Source organism: Mustela nigripes, chromosome 14, assembly GCF_022355385.1.
Source record: "Mustela nigripes isolate SB6536 chromosome 14, MUSNIG.SB6536, whole genome shotgun sequence".
Taxonomy (NCBI): Eukaryota; Metazoa; Chordata; class Mammalia; order Carnivora; family Mustelidae; genus Mustela; species Mustela nigripes.
In genome coordinates, this window is record NC_081570.1 from 15,798,374 (window position 1) to 15,804,391 (window position 6,018).

At 53.0% G+C, this 6,018-nt stretch overlaps 1 pseudogene; it reads right to left on the minus strand.

Moving 5' to 3' along the window:
• Nucleotides 1-5,557: 5,557 nt before the first annotated feature.
• On the minus strand, nucleotides 5,558-5,634 carry LOC132002422 (U4 spliceosomal RNA; annotated as a pseudogene).
• Between the last annotated feature and the right edge of the window lie 384 nt (nucleotides 5,635-6,018).

Genomic DNA, 6,018 nt, shown 5'->3' on the forward strand with positions numbered 1-6,018 from the left:
GGGGGCGGGGGGGGGGGGGGGGGGGGGGGGGGGGGGGGGGGAGGAGGAGGCTCCCCGCTGAGCAGGGAGCACAGTGTGGGACTTGATCCTAGGACTCTGGGATCTGAGCTGAAGGCAGACGCTTAACCGAGCCACCCAGGCATCCTGACCTTGACATTTCTTAAACTCCCCTCTCTCAAGTCTCTTCTACCATGGGGAGAAAAACAAACCGAAATGTCCTGTGGTTCTAGGTTCTGGATCCTGTCCTTGATGTGGCAATCATTTCACCCTGAAGTGGTTTGAACCTCACTCTGTCCCCAGCCCCAAGAGACACTGTACATACCTTCTCCACCCCTGAAGGATGGGAGTCCTCAAAGACCAAGGCACAGGACATTTGTCCTGGGAGCCCCCTGTGTACCCTTGCTTGCAGGTCTGGGGTCTTGTCTATGGACCAGCATCAAATTATGGCTTTGGTTCCCGAAAGTTCCTGTCCTTGCCCATCCTTCCCACTCTTGCTGTCTGGACTGAATCCCGGAAGCTGGTTCCTCTTCACCTTCCTCCTCTTGCCTGTTCCTGATCTCACCCACTGACTCGGCTGGGGGCTTGCTCCTTCCTCCCAGAAACAGGGAGCTGTGGTGAAAAACACTTGTTGTGGCTGAGCATTCTGCTTGAATCTTGAAGATGGCCTGAGCTAGAAGTGACACCCTTTTTTTGGGAAGCAGAGTGGTGTCTGGGGAACATAGAAGCTTCCTTAGGACTATGCCTCATTCCAGAAATTTGAGTCTGAGCCTGTGTTTAAGTTGCCATCAGGACTCAACGTAGGAAATGAGCTCTTCAGGGTGGGAAGGCCCTGTCAGACCTTGCACCTGTAGTGGGGGTGGGCAGCGTGAACTTGACTTTTCCTCCAAGGTAATTCACATTACCTATAAGGTCTCAGACACCTGTACTCCTGCAGTCTCAGAGAAAAAGCCTGACCCGTAAGGAAATACTCAAGGGAACTTAGAAGAGGCATGCTCTCAAGTTCATGGAAACAAGGAACGTGATTGACAACTAAGGATTACTGCATATGGCACCTGATTGCTCTTGAATGTTTATCTTCTTGACTTGTGTTTATTAGAACCTTTAAAAAAATGGGCTGTTAAGCTGTTTTAATAGAGGACTTAGTTTTCTTAAATATTCTGAGTTAGAACTAGTGACGTTAATTTGTCATACTTGTAGCTGAAATCCAAAGAGGATGGGGAGAAAATACTACGGGCAGCTCCCAGTGCTGTTTTCCATCAATGGCAACCTGCCCTCATGTTAGAGAGGCACAAGCAAAGACCCTGGGGTCAGCTGGCCTTGGCAAGTCATCTTTGGCAAATCATCTCTTCTGTTCCTCTGTCTCCCCTCCCTCTCCCTTCTGGGCTTTGTACATGCTGTTTCCCCTGCTGGAAATGATCCTCAACCAGTCCTTTCCTGAGCAAATACGCTCAGGTCTTAGCTACCATGTCATGTCCAAGAAGACTTCCTTGGGCTTCTGGTTATACAGTCTCTGTCAGCTCTCCAGACTTTTCCTTTGAAGTACTACCAACCTAATAAAAAAAATGATTATTAAATTGTTATTTGTAAAATTATCTATGTGGTGTGTCTCTTCCAGTGGTTTCTGATCTTCAAGACGGTAGGGATCATGCCTGTTTTCATTGCTGTGTTCCTGGTGCTGCTGTGTGTCTGGCACAGAGTGTTGGATAAAGAAATGAGGTGCAGTTCTTTAAGCCTCAGTTTCTTTATCTAAAGAATGGGCCTATGACTCTTTCTTTCAAATGGAAGTAGATAACCAGACAAATATTGATTTCTTTCCTATCCTTACTCCTTGCAAAAGAAAAAAAAGCAATGCAGAAGAAATAAATGGCCTTTTGAATTGTTAGCCTGAAAACCCATAACTTAAGAGAGCACACACGAAGCTGGAATTGCAATTGTGGCGCGGTGGGGATGTCCCTGGTTTCTGCCACAGGAGGATGGACTAACTGACTCCCTTAGATCCTGGGGTGGAGGAGCCCTTTCCCCTGGGGGTGAGGGAGCTGATTTGTCTGTGTGGACGGCCCAGGGTAGGCCGAGGATTCCACAGAGAGTTGGGGGGCTCCATTCCACCCTGAGAGTGGCTTCTAAGCTTCCCTTGGCCTCTGAGGTGGAGATAAAGGGTGACCCAGGGTCCCTGCCCCCTGTGTGGCTTAGGGATGCCTTCCTGCAGGTCCAAGGGGTTAGTGAGGTTAGCCCAGCAAATGGCTAGAGGAGAAGTAGTTCAGGCCAAGGGAGTAGCACATGCGTGGGCCTGGAGGTGGGAGGGCATGGTGTGTGGGAGAATGAAGGTTCAGAGGAGGGGCAGGCAGAGAGGGGCATGGCGGAGGCCGTATTGTGGATGCTCCTAGGACTGAGGGGTTTTTGTCACAATGGAGCTGGAAGAGAACAGCAGGGGCCAGGGCAGCTCATGGGACACTGCATGCATGTGTGTATGTGGATACATGCACACATACCTGTACGCGTGTGTATGTATGTGCACCTGTGCATATATGTGCATTGTGTGCACGTGTATGTGTTAGTGCATGCACATGTATACACGACTACAAGTGTATGTGTGTATGTCTGTACATGTAAATGTGTGCATGTATACAAATGTGCACACATATGCGCACGTGCATATATATGTGTATATGTGCACATGCATGTACGTGTGCATGCGCGTACGCACACATGCACATGCATGTGTACCGGTTTGTGTGTACGCATGTGCATGTGTGCACGTATGTGCGTGTGTACACGTGTATATATGTGTATATATATTTGCGTGCCTGTGTGCATGAGTATATGTATTGCACGTATGTGTGCTTGTGTGTATGTACGTGCCTGTTGGGGGGGCAGCACCCTCAGCCTCCGGCCAGGAACCGCACACACAGATGCCCAGCAGGCATCCCCACAGATGCAGACGTCCCAGCCCTGGAGTGTCAGAAACCCGCCAGGGCCGGAGCAGCTGCTTCTAAATCAAGGCCAAGGGCAGCCGAGGGGCCGGGTTGGGTTTGGTGGCTTTGCCTCCCGGGCTGATGAAGGCTGGGGCCGAAGAGGGGCTCTCCATTAGGGATTCTGGACCAGAGTGAGCCTGGCCGGTTTGGGGAAGTTTATTTTGGAAACTGGGATGATGCAAAATTAAGTGGGGAGGAAAAAATAGATGAGGCGGCGGTGAGGGTCTGTCTGTGGCTGGCGGGGCTGGAAGCGCCCAGCTAGGAGAGCACTGTTGGGTAAACAGATGGGGGTGGCAGCTTTTCTGCACTCCCGCTATAAATATCCCACAGTTTGGCTGCCCCTGCTGGGGTTTCCTGGCATCGTGGGTGTGGAGATCAAGGTGCAGACGCAGGGCACTTCCGGGGGCAGCGGAGGGCAGCCGGGCGCTGCTCAGATCCCAGTTCCTGGGGGCGGTGTGGGCGCCGAGGTCTGAGGCTGAGGCCCTGGGCGGGGGCGGGAGGTATTCTTTCACAGCCCACAGGCCGTGGAGCCCGGGCAAGCTCCCTTCTCTCTGATGACAACAGAAGGCAGGGGAAGTGTCCCTCCTGGCGCCTCGGTGGGCAAGCTGGAGACACGGAGGCAATGCTCTGTCCATGGTCAATCCTCTTAGGTTCTGGGTGGCCTGGGTAAGTTCTCTCATCTCCTGGAGTCTCCATCTCTTCATCGAGTATATGGGGGCGGGGGGCATCTGGGAGGCTGGAGTGGAGGCGCAGGCGTGGCAGTGGGCAGCAGTGGGACCAATATCAGAGCTGACTGTGAGCAGGCTCCCGGGGGACCTCCGTCATCTCTGCAATACTGCGCTCTTCCTAATACCGATGTGGGCGGTGGTTCCAGCCACGCCCACTGGAGGCCTGTGATGATCCAGGGACTTGGCAAACTAGGTTATCTAAGCTCCTTTGTGATCTCAGGGTATTTTCCCAGCCACGCCATCCTATATGTAAAGAACCCGAGGCTCAGAGAGAAGGGACTGCCCACAAGATCCTTCATTCGGCCAGTAAGTATCCAGTGCCGATCAGCCATGAGCTGGGAATTGGGTGGGTCGCTGTGTCCATAGAGCTCACAGCCCGGTGGTGGGGATGGGCTGACTATCAGGGAAGGAGGGACACACGGACAGGCATCTAGCATCACGCATAGCCTGGGACGTTCTGCTCTCCTGCATCTGTATGGCTGTGTTGGGGCTCCTCCTAGGACTAAGGTGTTTTTGTCCTCCTGTCACGCCCCAGCACCGGCCCAGGAGCTGGCAGGTGCCTGCTGAAATGAATCGAAAACACATCAATTCAGTTCATCAAAATAGTGTCTGAACAAGACTCCGTGTGAGGCTTGTGCCAGCCTCAGCGGGCCCACGAGGGCTGACTGGGCTTCGTGGGGAGAAGAGACCGAAAGCCTCTGCTTGTGCATGTCTGTATGACAAGTTACGATGGAACAAGTATTCTCATGCCTTCCCAGAGCCCAGCAAATGAGGCAGGGCAACCACCATCCCCATTTCACAGATTAGGAAACTGAAGTTCAATGAAGTTCAGTGACTTGCCCAAGGACACTCCGCTGGGACGTGGTAGGGCAGGGCCTGGAACACAGGACTTCAAATCTAGGGTTCTCCCTGCAGATGGGGAGGGGCTTTCGGTCTGTGGGAAACACCCGGAGGGCTCCAAACTCCCTGGGGGGTGCTGCATTAGCCTGGCAAGCTCAGCAGGGGTGGTTTGGCCCAGGGAAAGGCAGGCATTTTACTCTGGCCTCTCATGCCCCACTACGAGGACGTCCGCCTACAGCTTGAGGACAGAAGAGCAGGAAGGGACAGACGCTGGACAGAGTTTCTGGAGACCCAGCTCTGCCCGTTACAAACTGGGCGCTGGGAATCTCTGAGCCTCAGTTTCTCTCTGTGAATGCAGGGGTTGAACTTAATCGCTAGAGAACATTTTAGCTTGGACGCCCCATACTTCTCCTCCAGGGTGCTCTGTGGTCTGTCTTTGGGCCCAGGAGGGCACAGTTGGGAGCAAGTCTGTGTCTGAGGCAGGACCAGGCAAGATGTATGCTCTGGCCTCCCTGGGGCACCTGGGCTCATGGTGAACCTGAAGTGTGAGCAGGGCCGGGGAGCCGAGGAGCGAACATGTCCCCTCCGGCCTCTGGAATCCCCGGATTGAGGAGATGGGCCAGGGCCTTTCCTCGGTTTCCCTTCCGCACTCAGTCCCCATCCCACTGTCTCTGGGACAGTGCTCCACAAATGTCCAGGTTCTCCTCCTGCGGGATCCATGGTGGGAACTCACTGCCCGCTCCCCTGAAGCTGGGGCGGCCACCTGACTGGCTTTGGCCAACGAAATGTGACAGCCACCAGCGACGGGCAGGATGGTGTTGACTTGGGTCCTGAGTAAGGACAACGTAGATCAGGGTCCCCCCCAGCCCACAAGCATGTGGTATGACCAAGAATGAAACCTTTGCTGAGGCTTTTGAATTGTTTATTTCCATGCTGTCACCCTGTACATCCTGACTAGAGTGGGGTGCACAGATGGGACAGCAGCCTTGGGATTAACTGGTTGGACTATTCTTCCTCCTTTTATTTTTTTCAATTAGCAATAATCACGCCTTGGATAAACCTCATTGGCTACGATACTGCCACTGCGCAAAGCTCCTCCTTTTATTTTTTTGCACATTTATTCATCCATCCACCCATATAGACATCTGTGTATCCATCTACCATCATTCTGTCTGTCCATCTACCCATCCACCCATCCGTCTATCCATTCCTATGTTCAACTATCCATAATTCATCTATCCATCCATCTGTCCATCTATCCATCTGTCCGTCAATCCACCTAAGGATTCAGACCCAGTTCAGTCTGACCCTGAAGACCAAACTTCTCTGTTGTGCAAAGATGCTTCTTTGGAAAAGACACATCCTTCTCTCTGCCTGCCCAAATTGCCTCTTTCTGCAGGGCCTGCTCGACCCTCCCTCCTCCCAGATGCCCTCCCTGACCCTCTCCCGGCCCCAGTCAGGGTGTCCAGGGGGCTACA